The sequence below is a fragment of the Canis aureus genome, chromosome X (genome assembly GCF_053574225.1).
Source record: "Canis aureus isolate CA01 chromosome X, VMU_Caureus_v.1.0, whole genome shotgun sequence".
Taxonomy (NCBI): Eukaryota; Metazoa; Chordata; class Mammalia; order Carnivora; family Canidae; genus Canis; species Canis aureus.
In genome coordinates, this window is record NC_135649.1 from 56754731 (window position 1) to 56771478 (window position 16748).

The window sequence follows — 16748 nt, forward strand, 5'->3', positions numbered from 1 at the left end:
AGACCCTAAATTGTTCCAGAAAAATGTTCAAAGCACATTGAGCACTTGATATGTTCCAGAAACTATTCATCTAATCCTTACAACAGCCCTATATGGTAGGTACTATAATCAGTTACACTTTATAGAAAAAAACCTTAACTCAAAAAGATTAATTTGTCCAAGCTCACACAGCCAAAAAGGAGTTGAATCAAAACAGACTCTAGAACACACACATCAAGCTACTATTATCAATAGTGTTTATACAAGGCATATTGACACTAATACTTTTAACTGAAGCTTTGACTGTGAATGTGCATGATACTGTTTAGACTCTGAGGAGCAAAATGAGACACTTTGTGAAGAAAACTGAGAAAGCATCTTCAGAAAAAGATGCCAAAAGCCATGGGCTTAAAGTTATGAAAATATATCTAATTCAAAATACAGGGGGGGAGGAGCAAGATGGCGGAAGAGTAGGGTCTCCAAATCACCTGTCATCACCAAACTACCTAGAAAACCTTCAAATTATCCTGAAAATCTATGAATTCGGCCTGAGATTTAAAGAGAGACCAGCTGGAATGCAACAGTGAGAAGAGTTCGCGCATCTATCAAGGTAGGAAGACGGGGAAAAAGAAGTAAAGAAACAAAGGCCTCCAAGGGGGAGGGGCCCCGCGAGGAGCCGGGCTGAGGCCGGGGCGAGTGTCCCCAGGACAGGAGAGCCCCGTCCCGGAGACGCAGGAGCTGCACCGACCTTCCCGGGCGGAAAGGGGCTCGCAGGGAGTTGGAGCAGGACCCAGGAGGGCGAGGATCTCCTCGGGCTCCCTGGGACAGTAACAGAGCAACTGCGCGCCCAGGAGAGTGCGCCGAGCTCCCTAAGGGCTGCAGCGCGCACGGCGGGACCCGGAGCAGCTCGGAGGGGCTCGGGCGGCGGCTCCGCGGAGGGGGTTGCGCGGCCCGGGAGCGCGAATCCAACAGCGCAGGCGCCGGAGCACAGGGCGCCGGGACACAGCCCAGGATCCCGCCTCCCCCGGGACAGGCAGAGGCCGGGAGGGCCCAGGACAGCGAGGACGCTCCTGCCCCAGCTGAGCAGATCAGCGGCCCCGCCCCGGAGCCTCCAGGCCCTGCAGACGGAGAGCTCGGAGTTCCTGCCGGAGCTGAATCCAGGTTTCCAGAGCTGCCCCGCCACTGGGGCTGTTCCTCCTGCGGCCTCACGGGGTAAACAACCCCCCCCCTGAGCCCTGCACCAGGCAGGGGCACAGCAGCTCCCCCAAGTGCTAACACCTGAAAATCAGCACAACAGGCCCCTCCCCCAGAAGATCAGCTAGACTGACAACTTCCAGGAGAGCCAAGGGTCTTAAAGAACACAGAATCAGAAGATACTCCCCGGTGGTTCTTTTTGTTTTGTTTTGTTTTGTTTTGTTTTGTTTTGTTTTGTTTTTGTTTTGTTTTGCTTTTTGATTTGTTTCCTTCCCCCACCCCCTTTTTTTTCTCCTTTCTTTTTCTTTCTCTTTTTCTTCTTTTTTTTTCTTTTTTCCGTTTTTTTTTCTCTTTTTCTTCCCTTTTTTTTTCTTCTCTTTCTCTTTTCTTTCCTTCTTTCTCTCCTCTCTTTTTCTCTTTTTCCCAATACAATTTGCTTTTGGCCACTCTGCACTGAGCAAAATGACTAGAAGGAAAACCTCACCTCAAAAGAAAGAATCAGAAACAGTCCTCTCTCCCACAGAGTTACAAAATCTGGATTACAATTCAATGTCAGAAAGCCAGTTCAGAAGCACTATTATACAGCTACTGGTGGCTCTAGAAAAAAGTATAAAGGACTCAAGAGACTTCATGACTGCAGAATTTAGAGCTAATCAGGCAGAAATTAAAAATCAATTGAATGAGATGCAATCCAAACTAGAAGTACTAACGACGAGGGTTAACGAGGTGGAAGAACGAGTGAGTGACATAGAAGACAAGTTGATAGCAAAGAGGGAAACTGAGGAAAAAAGAGACAAACAATTAAAAGACCATGAAGATAGATTAAGGGAAATAAACGACAGCCTGAGGAAGAAAAACCTACGTTTAATTGGGGTTCCCGAGGGCGCCGAAAGGGCCAGAGGGCCAGAATATGTATTTGAACAAATTCTAGCTGAAAACTTTCCTAATCTGGGAAGGGAAACAGGCATTCAGATCCACGAAATAGAGAGATCCCCCCCTAAAATCAATAAAAACCGTTCAACACCTCGACATTTAATTGTGAAGCTTGCAAATTCCAAAGATAAGGAGAAGATCCTTAAAGCAGCAAGAGACAAGAAATCCCTGACTTTTATGGGGAGGAGTATTAGGGTAACAGCAGACCTCTCCACAGAGACCTGGCAGGCCAGAAAGGGCTGGCAGGATATATTCAGGGTCCTAAAGGAGAAGAACATGCAACCAAGAATACTTTATCCAGCAAGGCTCTCATTCAAAATGGAAGGAGAGATAAAGAGCTTCCAAGACAGGCAGCAACTAAAAGAATATGTGACCTCCAAACCAGCTCTGCAAGAAATTTTAAGGGGGACTCTTAAAATTCCCCTTTAAGAAGAAGTTCAGTGGAATAGTCCACAAAAACAAAGACTGAATAGATATCATGATGACACTAAACTCATATCTCTCAATAGTAACTCTGAATGTGAACGGGCTTAATGACCCCATCAAAAGGCGCAGGGTTTCAGACTGGATAAAAAAGCAGGACCCATCTATTTGCTGTCTACAAGAGACTCATTTTAGACAGAAGGACACCTACAGCCTGAAAATAAAAGGTTGGAGAACCATTTACCATTCGAATGGTCCTCAAAAGAAAGCAGGGGTAGCCATCCTTATATCAGATAAACTAAAATTTACCCCAAAGACTGTAGTGAGAGATGAAGAGGGACACTATATCATACTTAAAGGATCTATTCAACAAGAGGACTTAACAATCCTCAATATATATGCTCCGAATGTGGGAGCTGCCAAATATATAAATCAATTATTAACCAAAGTGAAGAAATACTTAGATAATAATACACTTATACTTGGTGACTTCAATCTAGCTCTTTCTATACTCGATAGGTCTTCTAAGCAAAACATCTCCAAAGAAACGAGAGCTTTAAATGATACACTGGACCAGATGGATTTCACAGATATCTACAGAACTTTACATCCAAACTCAACTGAATACACATTCTTCTCAAGCGCACATGGAACTTTCTCCAGAATAGACCACATATTGGGTCACAAATCGGATCTGAACCGATACCAAAAGATAGGGATTGTCCCCTGCATATTCTCAGACCATAATGCCTTGAAATTAGAACTAAATCACAACAAGAAGTTTGGAAGGACCTCAAACACGTGGAGGTTAAGGACCATCCTGCTAAAAGATAAAAGGGTCAACCAGGAAATTAAGGAAGAATTAAAAAGATTCATGGAAACTAATGAGAATGAAGATACAACCCTTCAACATCTTTGGGATGCAGCAAAAGCAGTCCTAAGGGGGAAATACATCGCAATACAAGCATCCATTCAAAAACTGGAAAGAACTCACATACAAAAGCTCACCTTACACATAAAGGAGCTAGAGAAAAAACAGCAAATAGATCCTACACCCAAGAGAAGAAGGGAGTTAATAAAGATTCGAGCAGAACTCAACGAAATCGAGACCAGAAGAACTGTGGAACAGATCAACAAAACCAGGAGTTGGTTCTTTGAAAGAATTAACAAGATAGATAAACCATTAGCCAGCTTTATTAAAAAGAAGAGAGAGAAGACTCAAATTAATAAAATCATGAATGAGAAAGGAGAGATCACTACCAACACCAAGGAAATACAAACGATTTTAAAAACATATTATGAACAGCTATACGCCAATAAATTAGGCAATCTGGAAGAAATGGACGCATTCCTGGAAAGCCACAAACTACCAAAACTGGAACAGGAAGAAATAGAAAACCTGAACAGACCAATAACCAGGGAGGAAATTGAAGCAGTCATCAAAAACCTCCCAAGACACAAGAGTCCAGGGCCAGATGGCTTCCCAGGGGAATTTTATCAAATGTTTAAAGAAGAAACCATACCTATTCTCCTAAAGCTGTTTGGAAAGATAGAAAGAGATGGAGTACTTCCAAATTCGTTCTATGAAGCCAGCATCACCTTAATTCCAAAGCCAGACAAAGACCCCGCCAAAAAGGAGAATTACAGACCAATATCCCTGATGAACATGGATGCAAAAATTCTCAACAAGATACTGGCCAATAGGATCCAACAGTACATTAAGAAAATTATTGACCATGACCAAGTAGGATTTATCCCTGGGACACAAGGCTGGTTCAACACCCGTAAAACAATCAATGTGATTCATCATATCAGCAAGAGAAAAACCAAGAACCATATGATCCTCTCATTGGATGCAGAGAAAGCATTTGACAAAATACAGCATCCATTCCTGATCAAAACTCTTCAGAGTGTAGGGATAGAGGGAACATTCCTCGACATCTTAAAAGCCATCTATGAAAAGCCCACAGCAAATATCATTCTCAATGGGGAAGCACTAGGAGCCTTTCCCCTAAGATCAGGAACAAGACAGGGATGTCCACTCTCACCACTGCTGTTCAACATAGTACTGGAAATCCTCGCCTCAGCAATCAGACAACAAAAAGACATTAAAGGCATTCAAATTGGCAAAGAAGAAGTCAAACTCTCCCTCTTCGCCGATGACATGATACTCTACATAGAAAACCCAAAAGTCTCCACCCCAAGATTGCTAGAACTCATACAGCAATTCGGTAGCGTGGCAGGATACAAAATCAATGCCCAGAAGTCAGTGGCATTTCTATACACTAACAATGAGACTGAAGAAAGAGAAATTAAGGAGTCAATCCCATTTACAATTGCACCCAAAAGCATAAGATACCTAGGAATAAACCTCACCAAAGATGTAAAGGATCTATACCCTCAAAACTATAGAACACTTCTGAAAGAAATTGAGGAAGACACAAAGAGATGGAAAAATATTCCATGCTCATGGATTGGCAGAATTAATATTGTGAAAATGTCAATGTTACCCAGGGCAATATACACGTTTAATGCAATCCCTATCAAAATACCATGGACTTTCTTCAGAGAGTTAGAACAAATTATTTTAAGATTTGTGTGGAATCAGAAAAGACCCCGAATAGCCAGGGGAATTTTAAAAAAGAAAACCATATCTGGGGGCATCACAATGCCAGATTTCAGGTTGTACTACAAAGCTGTGGTCATCAAGACAGTGTGGTACTGGCACAAAAACAGACGCATAGATCAGTGGAACAGAATAGAGAATCCAGAAGTGGACCCTGAACTTTATGGGCAACTAATATTCAATAAAGGAGGAAAGCTTATCCATTGGAAGAAAGACAGTCTCTTCAATAAATGGTGCTGGGAAAATTGGACAGCCACATGCAGAAGAATGAAACTAGACCACTCTCTTTCACCATACACCAAGATAAACTCAAAATGGATGAAAGATCTAAATGTGAGACAAGATTCCATCAAAATCCTAGAGAAGAACACAGGCAACACCCTTTTTGAACTCGGCCATAGTAACTTCTTGCAAGATACATCCACGAAGGCAAAAGAAACAAAAGCAAAAATGAACTATTGGGACTTCATCAAGATAAGAAGCTTTTGCACAGCAAAGGATACAGTCAACAAAACTCAAAGACAACCTACAGAATGGGAGAATATATTTGCAAATGACATATCAGATAAAGGGCTAGTTTCCAAGATCTATAAAGAACTTATTAAACTCAACACCAAAGAAACAAACAATCCAATCATGAAATGGGCAAAAGACCTGAAGAGAAATCTCACAGAGGAAGACATAGACATGGCCAACATGCATATGAGAAAATGCTCTGCATCACTTGCCATCAGGGAAATACAAATGAAAACTACAATGAGATACCACCTCACACCAGTGAGAATGGGGAAAATTAACAAGGCAGGAAACAACAAATGTTGGAGAGGATGCGGAGAAAAGGGAACCCTCTTACACTGTTGGTGGGACTGTGAACTGGTGCAGCCACTCTGGAAAACTGTGTGGAGGTTCCTCAAACAGTTAAAAATAGACCTGCCCTACGACCCAGCAATTGCACTGTTGGGGATTTACCCCAAAGATACAAATGCAATGAAACGCCGGGACACCTGCACCCCGATGTTTCTAGCAGCAATGGCCACGATAGCCTAACTGTGGAAGGAGCCTCGGTGTCCAACGAAAGATGAATGGATAAAGAAGATGTGGTTTATGTATACAATGGAATATTACTCAGCTATTAGAAATGACAAATACCCACCATTTGCTTCAACGTGGATGGAACTGGAGGGTATTATGCTGAGTGAAGTAAGTCAGTCGGAGAAGGACAAACATTATATGTTCTCATTCATTTGGGGAATATAAATAATAGTGAAAGGGAAAATAAGGGAAGGGAGAAGAAATGTGTGGGAAATATCAGAAAGGGAGACAGAACGTAAAGACTGCTAACTCTGGGAAACGAACTAGGGGTGGTAGAAGGGGAGGAGGGCGGGGGGTGGGAGTGAATGGGTGACGGGCACTGGGTGTTATTCTGCATGTTAGTAAATTGAACACCAATAAAAAAAAATCCATATGATGTTAATAAAAGTGTTCACAATTCTCTGAAAAAAAAAATACAATAGAAATACCTTAAGTAGAGAGAAGTATATAGTGATATAGATAGATGGGGGAAAAAAGAACACATCCTTTTCATAGTGGCATTCTTTTGATATTATATGCTTACCATATCGTAAAGAAACAAATTCAAGAAAATCATATTAAGCATGATGGAATGGAGTCAGACATACATACAGATTTATGAGTGTGAAACACATGATTTCAACTGTCTGTGAGCCGAGTCCTAGATAAAGAAATACCATTTTAAAATCAAGTCGTAATGAATTAAATAAATAAAATAAATTTACTTGTTGGAAAAGCCACTAAGATTTTTTAAATGAAAATAGTGGTGAATGCAGTTCAGATATCCTAATTTTTTTAGTGATCAAGGAGAAGCATTATTTATTTGCTTTCCAAATTTCCATTCAATGCACCATAGGCAGGAAGGTAAAAAAAAATTGTCTGATAGTTTGACTCCAGATTATTCCTTTGAATACATTTTTCAAAGAAAGATATAAAATATTGTGTAAAAATACTTAATGTGTTAATCATTTAGCTGCAATTTTTAATACACATACATATACACACATTTATACATATTAGGCAAATGTTTCAAAATATGATTATATATTCTGCAATGAGATGATCCTGGGTTATCTTTAACAAGTTTTATTTTGTCAAGAGCAGTGCAATAGTTATAAAAGTTTAAGAACCTCTTGGTTATGTTTCAATATTCATTTTCAAAATTCAGCAAATATGGAGGTGCAAAATTAATATTAAAAATAATACAATTTAATGTTTGAAATTTTTAATTAAAAATTGAATTTTTATGGGATCCCTGGGTGGCGCAGCGGTTTAGCGCCTGCCTTTGGCCCAGGGCGCGATCCGGGAGACCCTGGATCGAATCCCACGTCGGGCTCCCGGTGCATGGAGCTTGCTTCTCCCTCTGCCTGTGTCTCTGCCTCTCTCTCTCTCTCTCTCTCTCTCTGTGTGACTATCATAAATAAATAAAAAATTTTAAAAAAATTTATAAAAATTGAATTTTTACATTATTGAATTATTTAAATTTGCCTCTTCATGGTATATATGATATGCTAATAAAAGAGGAATAGAATTTAAACAAATGAGTCTATTTTGCCCATTCAGTTGCATAATTCAATTTATTATTTATAATATATTTATTGTTCTCAGTCTACTATATCCCAACACATAAACACCATTAAGCTCAGACTCATTCCTGTAAGAATGAAAAGTTAAATATGCACTGACACACCACACACCTCAGCTTTTTAGCACTGGCAGTGAAGCAAAAATAGCAAAAGATGTCTGGTACTTTTGGCCAATTTACAAACTTTTGTTTCCAAGGTTGACAATCTGACATAATAAATACATTTAGAAAAAATAATATCACCTATGCCTCACACTGAAAGCAAAGTATGTTACATTTTAAAAGTAACTTTTCAAAGTGTTATAAAATATTAGTAGCTCTAGAGCTATTGACATTACAATACCATAGACATCTTAAAAGTTTGGATTTGTCTATAATATGTTTTTGCATTAAGTTGTCAATGGTAATAATATGTTTTGTCCAGGTTGTAGAGCAAAAAAACAGCACGGATTCAAACTCTAAATAAAAGTGAGATGAACAGTTGATACATCAGTGTGGGGACAACTTAGCCTATGATTTCATGAAAATTTCCTAAACTGTCCCAACCTAATGGTGCACAATATAAAAGTAGCCTTGAAATTTCGGTTTCGAATTAAGAAGCCTCAAGAGTAAGTATGGGGGAAAAAAAGCTAGAAATTATTATTTTCTGAGCTCAATTAACAACTCAATTCATACATGTTTACTTCATGCAGCTTAGATACATTTTATACAGAAAATATGCAAAATTTAAACTACTGAAGAAACTGAGATGAGAAAGAATATTTCTGAGATTTAACTTGGATAAGACAATGCAGGAGACAGACGACGATGTAAGATACAGTTACCCAAGAGTAGCCTAAAAAGGAGAAGATAAAAGGGCTTAGAGATTTGGTACCTTGGGATGCCATGGAAGCAGGCAGCTTCATAGTTTTGTCCCCTTTACCCCTTCTCTGTCACTGAAGAAAGGGGTCATCATTCCAATTTTTCATCATTCCATTGAATTTAGCATCTAGTGTTAATATGTCAGAGACACCCACTCCCTAACCAGGGTTGTGTCATAGAAAAGGTCAAATATAAATCCACTAGCTCTTACTAAAAGATCTTTGACTTGATAATAAGATACAATAAGTGTCCTATTTTATTATTTTATATTTCATTTTAAAGATCGTTATTATTTCAACTGTTGCATCTTTGTAATAACATCTAAAGATCATATGATTCTGAAGATTAAATTCATAAAAACAATTTGTTATGTAATTATTTTGGCAAATCAACACATTTGTTGAAGAGAAACGCTTTAGATTTCTATTACTTCTATTTTGTAAATGACACAAATATGATTTTTATTCTGTCTTACTTTTCCAAATAAAGAATTTAAATGTTTCCAAACACTGTTTTCTTATTGACATTTCTTTTTTTTACAATTTTAAAGCATATTTTCAATTTGGAAATAGACACAATAAATATTGCACAGTCTGTTGATAAGAAAGAAAAATAAATGATATTCTATCTTTAAATGCAGAATGTGTATTCCTTGCTTCATATGAAAATAGGCCATTTATTATCATAAAATATGGCATGAAAGGATATCATGGTTACAGTGTTCAATGGGAACATACCATCTAAAAATGTATTAATTTTTTGAGATATGAACACCTACACCTTTGTATTTTTTCTTTGAAATATGCAGTACATTTTTACCATGTACCACCTTGATATCTTTAAAAAAATATTAACAGCTTGCATCCTCATACCAATGCCCAGTTATAAATTCCTAATGTTTTGTCACATTTCTTGTGAGCAATGCCATCTGCCAGAGGTGGCATTTCATGGTTATTTACTCTGACTGCCTCCAAGAATTCATCTGCCACTATCTAATGCTGCCTGAATAAAGGGGATTAAGACTGATACAACAGAGACTATTGATAATTTGATATAATTGGGAAGAAATGAAGATAAATGAGGTTGAGGATGGAGAGGCAATTAGTTGAGCTGCCTGTACAGCTGTGTTCTCAGCCTAGCTCCCCTGGCTTTTTCCTCAGTGAAGTATGTGCAAATTAAACATAATGACAAATACACACTTCCCAAAGCTCTTGAACATTTTAAAACTTGATAATTCACTTTTCATTTCTGATAACTGTTTTGGTTTTTTGGTAAAGTTGTTTTAACATGGTCTTTTAATGTCCACATCATACATGACTACTACACTTGTTACACTGTAGGAATAATCCAACCTACACCCTATTTCCTTGTTTTCAGTTGATGTCAGGCTACTGTTTACAACCTGAGTACACTGAGGATCTAAACCTATTTTGCCTTAATTGTGGCCCAATGTTTAGGACAGAATGGTAATGTTTCCTTTTTCACATGATTAGAAGCCAACAGTAAATGAAAAAAGATTCTCTTTTGATTTTAGGAATATAGCGACAAATAACCATTCTTTTTGAGAGTTTTCAACGAAAATGTAGGGCCTGCTTTACAAACCAGTTGTTTTTTAAAGATTTTATTCATTTATTCATGAGAGACACAGAGAGAGACAGAAATGTAGGCAGAGGGAGAAGCAGGTTCCCTGCAAGGACCCTGATGTGGAACTAGATCCCAGGACCCCAGGATCACAACCTGAGCCAAAGGCAGACACTCAACCACAAAGCCACCCAGGTCCCCCTACAAACCAGTTCTAATGGATCTTTAGAGACTGTAAAAACCAATATTTTCATGGATGAAACCTACATATTCATATTAAGGTCATTATTATTATGCTTCCTAAATGAAAATGGCACCTCAGTAAAAAACCACAGATAATGTTTAGGCACTGATTAACTTAATTCTAAGATCCCTTTTCCTAGTCACAGAAATGGTTACACCAGGTATGTAGTTAAGACTCTATCATAGGAACTAAATATTTTGAGGTCTAGTATTTTGATTGGTAGGTTTTGTTCTATTTTGATGTTGAAATTATTATTATACCTTATGTTTAATAAAAAAAATCGTATCACTGTGTGCCTCTCTATTGTTAGTCCTTGTGAGAAAACAATATATCTACACTAATAAATTTAGAATATGTAGCTGCACTAATAGAGTGTAGGGTGATGGATTTCTCCCCACATTATAAAAAAGGATGTATCAAGAAAATAAACACTTTCTCAATTTTGATTTGTTTCACTCACATAAGAAACTAGCCTAAAATTATTTATGTCAAAACAAACAGCATACTAATTACAAATGCTTATCAACTCAGGCAAATGTGTCTAATAGGATGAATCTTTACAGTTATATACTTATTTCTTGAATATCACCAAATTAACCTTTTGATAGTTTCTATCTGAGCTGCCCAAAATGGTAGCCATTAGTCAAATGTTGCTATTTAAATTATTAAAGTAAATAAAACTAATAATTCGATTACTCAATCACACTAGCCATATTTCAAGTGCTATGTAAGTCACATGTGGATAGTAGTTATCATATTGGACATCATGGAAAATTATTTTCATCATTATAGGAAGTTCTATTAGTCAGTGCCTATCTACATTTCAGACTTAACTACTTCCCCATTAACACAAATTAGTGAGATTCAACTGTGGACAAAACTATGAATTTAAGAACAGATAAAACAAATACTGAATATTCAATTTATAAGAGTTCAAGGGGTGCCTGGTTGGATCAGTTGATTAAGCATCTGACTCTTAATTTTGCTCATGATCTCAGGGTCATGGGATTGGACCTGCACCTGGCTCCATGCTCAGCACAGAGTCTGCTTGTCCCTCTCCCTCTGCTCCTCCCCCTTTCTTTCAAATAAATAAAATATTTTTTAAAAAAGATGGGATGAGCACTGGATGTTATGCTATATGTTGGCAAACTGACCTCCAATAAAAAATACAAAAAAATAAAATAAGTAAAAAAATAAAATCTTAAAAAAAGACTTCAGAATTCCTTTAATTTCCTCAGTAGGAAGGTATGAAGCTCCAGCTTAAATAGCCTTAGTTAGTAAACAATTAGGGATACATGATACTGTTTTTACAAAGCATAAAACCTTTGCTAAATGTTATTCCTTTTTTCCCCTTATGCTGTGCCTTTTATTCCCATGATTTGTTCATTCAATAACTGGAAACCTGTATCTCTCTCTCCCCTTCCCAAATTTTGCTCATTCCCCCCGACAACCATTAGTTTGTTCTTTTCACAGGTCTGATTGTGCTTTTTGTTTGTTTGTCTATTCATTTTTTTTAAGATTCTACATATGAGTGAAATCATATGGTATTTCTTTCTTTCAGTCTGACTTATTTCACTTAGCATAATACCCTTAGGTTCATCCATGTTGTCACAAATAACAAGATCTCATCCTTTTTATGGCTGTGTAATATTCCATTGTAATGTTCCTTAGCTAAATCAATACCATTTTATTCACAATTCCCCTCAAATGAGTCCATTAACCAACATATGGAGTGTGACAATGACGAGCCATCAGAAAGAAGTCTTAGGTTATCAATTCTATAAGGAGATGACTGTGATATCAAAAGAATAATATGCTATAATTTCTAGAGACTATTTTGGAAATTAATCTGCTTAGCTGGTCTGAAACTATTATATGTATTTATATTATATATAAATATTAGTTATATATAGTTATAATATATGTAATATATAATAGTTATATATGTAACTATTATATGTATTTATATTATATATAAATATATATAATATTATATATAGTTTATTATATATATAATGTATGCAGTAATATAATTCCAAAGAAAATCAGAGCAGATTTTCATCAGAAATCATTTTATTGAGATGTGCCCTTTAGAAGAATTTACTGCGTATGTTAAAGTTTTTAATGGAAATGATGTTCTGGGTTTATAATAGAATTCAGAGACTAAAATACAATATATGTAATTATGATTTATAGGCAATTTTTCTGTAAATATGTTTTTATATAATTTTTACATTTTTAAGTTACAAAGACTTCCTATTTAAAAACTACAGCACCTAGTTTTATTGCTAAGTATTTGAATATCAATTATTATGATTGCAGTCATTACTGAATAGATAGTAGACTCATAGAACATTAATGTATTTCCAACCTCCCAAATGATGAATAAATTTCTACCCAATGGCCAGATAGCCTCATTCTACCTGCCAGGGATCTCAGTTTCCCTTTATGTAAAGTGACAGAGTCAAGCTGGATGATCTCACAGGTGATTTCCAGCTGTGACATTCTATAATTCTATAAATTGTTTCTAAAATTAAATATTTATTTTCTTTGGGGTAAATCCCCAGCAATGCAATTGCTGGGTCGTAGGGCAGGTATATTTTTAACTGTTTGAGGAACCTCCACACAGTTTTCCAGAGTGGCTGCACCAGTTCACATTCCCACCAACAGTGTATGAGGGTTCCCTTTTCTCCACAACCTTGGTGTCCAACGAAAGATGAATGGATAAAGAAGATGTGGTTTATGTATACAATGGAATATTACTCAGCTATTAGAAATGACAAATACCCACCATTTGCTTCACCGTGGATGGAACTGGAGGGTATTATGCTGAGTGAAGTAAGCCAGTCGGAGAAGGACAAACATTATATGTTCTCATTCATTTGGGGAATATAAATAATAGTGAAAGGGAATATAAGGGAAGGGGGAAGAAATGTGTGGGAAATATCAGAAAGGGAGACAGAACGTAAAGACTGCTAACTCTGGGAAACGAACTAGGGGTGTTGGAAGGGGAGGAGGGCGGGGGGTGGGAGTGAATGGGTGACGGGCACTGGGGGTTATTCTGTATGTTAGTAAACTGAACACCAATAAAAAAAAAAAAATAAATAAATAAATAAATAAATATTTATTTTCAAATAAGCAGTATAGAAAACAAGAAGAAGTTAAACACAAAATTTTGGAGAGTGCTTACATTTGGTGGGGAGGCAGAAGTATAGGTAAAGGGATAAGCACATAAATAGATGCAAGTTTTTGGTAATGTTTCAGTTATTGAGTTGGATAGTGGGTTCACTGACATATTATACTTTATAATTTACATATATATTACATATTTTTATATTTGAAATATTTTTTAAAAGATAATAAGGGAGAAAATATACACAATAGCCTTTGGATACTGCATTTGGTTCTAAGAAGCAAATTATTTAACAGTAGGATGTGAAACACTAATTTGTAGGGAAAGACTTCTTTTAAGCAAATACTGATGGGACAAAAGTACATGATGTGTCCAGATTGCTCAGAGTGTACAAAACTAGCTTGAAACTGTTATTTTTTAGGAGATAGCAATCTTGTATTTTTAAATAAGAAAAAAGTAGCTCATTTGTACTTTGTGTAATAAGCCATTCCTAAGCCAGAAAAAATAGGTACTGGATACTCAAAATATTCCCTTTAGTGGAACCTGGGTGGCTCAGTGGTTGAGCGCCTGCCTTTGGCTCAGGTTGTGATCCTGGGGTCCCGGGATCAAGTCCTGCATCAAGCTCCCTGTAGGGAGCCTGCTTCTCCCTCTGCCTATGCCTCTGCCTCTCTGTGTGTGTCTCTGATGAATAAATAAATAAAATATTTAAAAACATATGTTTCTATTCATATGTTCTATTCATAAATAACATAAGGATGTTATTTATCCTTAATAATCTCAACATCTTAATGAGTGGTCTTGATTTATATTGAACATCATTCTAGTCTGCTCTTTTGAGCATTCAGCTGTACAAGATGAAAACCAACCATACAGGGACACCTGAGTGGCTCAATCAGTTAAGTGTCAGGTTTCAACTCATATCATGATCTCATGAGTTGTGGGATTGAGCCCCACAAACAACTCCATGCTCAGGGGAGAGTCTGCTTGAAGATACTCTCCATCTGCCCATCGCCCCACTTACACACACTCTCTCTCTCAAATAAATAAATAAATCTTTAAAAAATGACATATGTATACATCAGTAAAAATTAATTCAAGATAGGAAAAGCTCAACAGTGAAACCTTTACAGGCTTCTTTTCTGGTAGAATATTTGGACATTTATAGTGAATTGTGACTTTCAAAGTTGTCAAATGAGAGATTGTGGCTAGGAAAGGTCAAGTGATTTCTCTTTTAGTCTGAAAAGCTGACTTTCAAACAACAGCAATAAATGATGCCTTCTGAATGTACATGTAAAAATGAACCAGTGATGAATTTTGGCTGTGACTGAGAGTGTAAAGGAAAGAGTAGATGGTGGCAAGAGGTCTTTAAGGTTCTAACGAATTATGTAAGGAACAAAATTATCCAAAGTCTTCTTCTACAACACTTTTGGTGTCAGTGTTAATGAGCTAGAACTAACTAAATTGATATTATTAAGTTAATGGGCTTTTTTCTAGTACAATGCATGGATTTAAACAGGCAAGCTAATGTGGAATATAGTTGATCCTAACTGAATTAGAAGCTATCATATATATACAATTAGGAGCACTGAGGATTGTAGTGCTAGAAAATAATTATATTTATTTCTAGCTTTATTTAATCCATTTTATACTCACATAATATATATAGCATAGGATTTTTTGTCACTGCATTAAATAAAATTCAATTATATTACTAAAACATTCAATGCATTAGGCATTTGGATTGTGAGGCTGTTACTATTGACATCTTTAATATATCTTTTTGAAAATGCCCTATTCCCATTTATTTCTGTCACCAGCAATTGCATCTGTACCAAATGTTTAGATAGCACTGACTCCAAAGAAAAGACAACTTAACCACAAAAGTAGTATGTGAAAATATTCTGGTTAGTTCAGTCATAGTATTGTCCATACCTTATTCCTTCATGTAATAGATAAGAAGATAAACAAATTCTAATTTGCACTTATACTAGCAGTATATTTCAGCTGAAACTCTTTAAATGAATGTGTCCCCTCCCCCACATGCTTAGCTCTTCAAGGTTGACTCCCCCCTTGCACACTCAGGAGCTTAAAGCATCAGCATTTAGTGGATGAAGTGTTATCATCCACTAAATGATCATTTTTTAGATGAAGGAAACTAAGGTTCACATAGATGAGAGTTGAGATCATTCTATCAGTTACTGACCTGCTAAAATCTGTTTCTATTCATCAGTCAAAAATATAGGTAGAGAGGTGCATCCTCACTAGGACACAGGGCCAGGATAGGGATCAAGCTCCAATTGGAAACTAGATTTTACAGGGGATATAAAGGATGCACCTCTCTGAGAGAAAAGCAATCTCCATTCTTAAAATAAGTAAATAATTACCCCTCACATATGATTTTCACAGCATGAAATATGATAAAAGGATATAAAACTGCTTTGAAACATAAATTCCAGGGACACTTGGGTTGCTCAGTGGTTAAGCATCTACCTTTGACTCAGGGCATGACCCTGGGGTCCTGGGATCGAGTCCCACATCAGGGTCCCCACAAGGAACCTTATTCTCCCTCTGCCTATGTCTCTGCCTTTCTCATGAATAAATAAATAAAATATTTTAAAAAGAGAGAGAAATAAACAAAAAGTTCCATAGAGTCTAGATAACTATATTATTATAATTATAAAAGTCTTGCTACTAAGACTTTTCCCATACTTATTTCCCAAAATTAACTTAAAAATTAAGAAAAAGATGGTTACAAGGCCTAATTAACTCAAATGAGCTATCTGTAAACACTATTTAAGCTTATTAAATAATCATCACACATACTGGGAGTTTACAATAAAAATGCCTAGCATTTGTAAAGTACTTTTAACTTTTGAAAGCACTTTTGAACCAATTATTTCATTTTATCTTCACAACAGTTTTATGAGTATCTCCAGGGAAAAGACTGCATCTTATTGTCCTTAACATCAGTACCACAGAGTAGGCAATCAATAAATGTTTATTGAATGAATACATGAATTAAAGGAAAAAAGAATAGATGGGTTGGGTGGATCTATACCTGAGCAAAAATAACAATTCTGTTACTTATTTTTAAGGTATTTTTGGCAATATATTTATA

At 36.7% G+C, this 16748-nt stretch overlaps 1 non-coding gene across 1 annotated transcript; it reads right to left on the reverse strand.

Annotated features, from left to right (window-relative positions):
* Window positions 1–15667: 15667 nt before the first annotated feature.
* On the reverse strand, window positions 15668–15758 carry LOC144309313 (small nucleolar RNA SNORD55/SNORD39). Its single transcript, XR_013375357.1, has one exon. It is a non-coding gene; the product is annotated as a small nucleolar RNA SNORD55/SNORD39 (small nucleolar RNA).
* Between the last annotated feature and the right edge of the window lie 990 nt (window positions 15759–16748).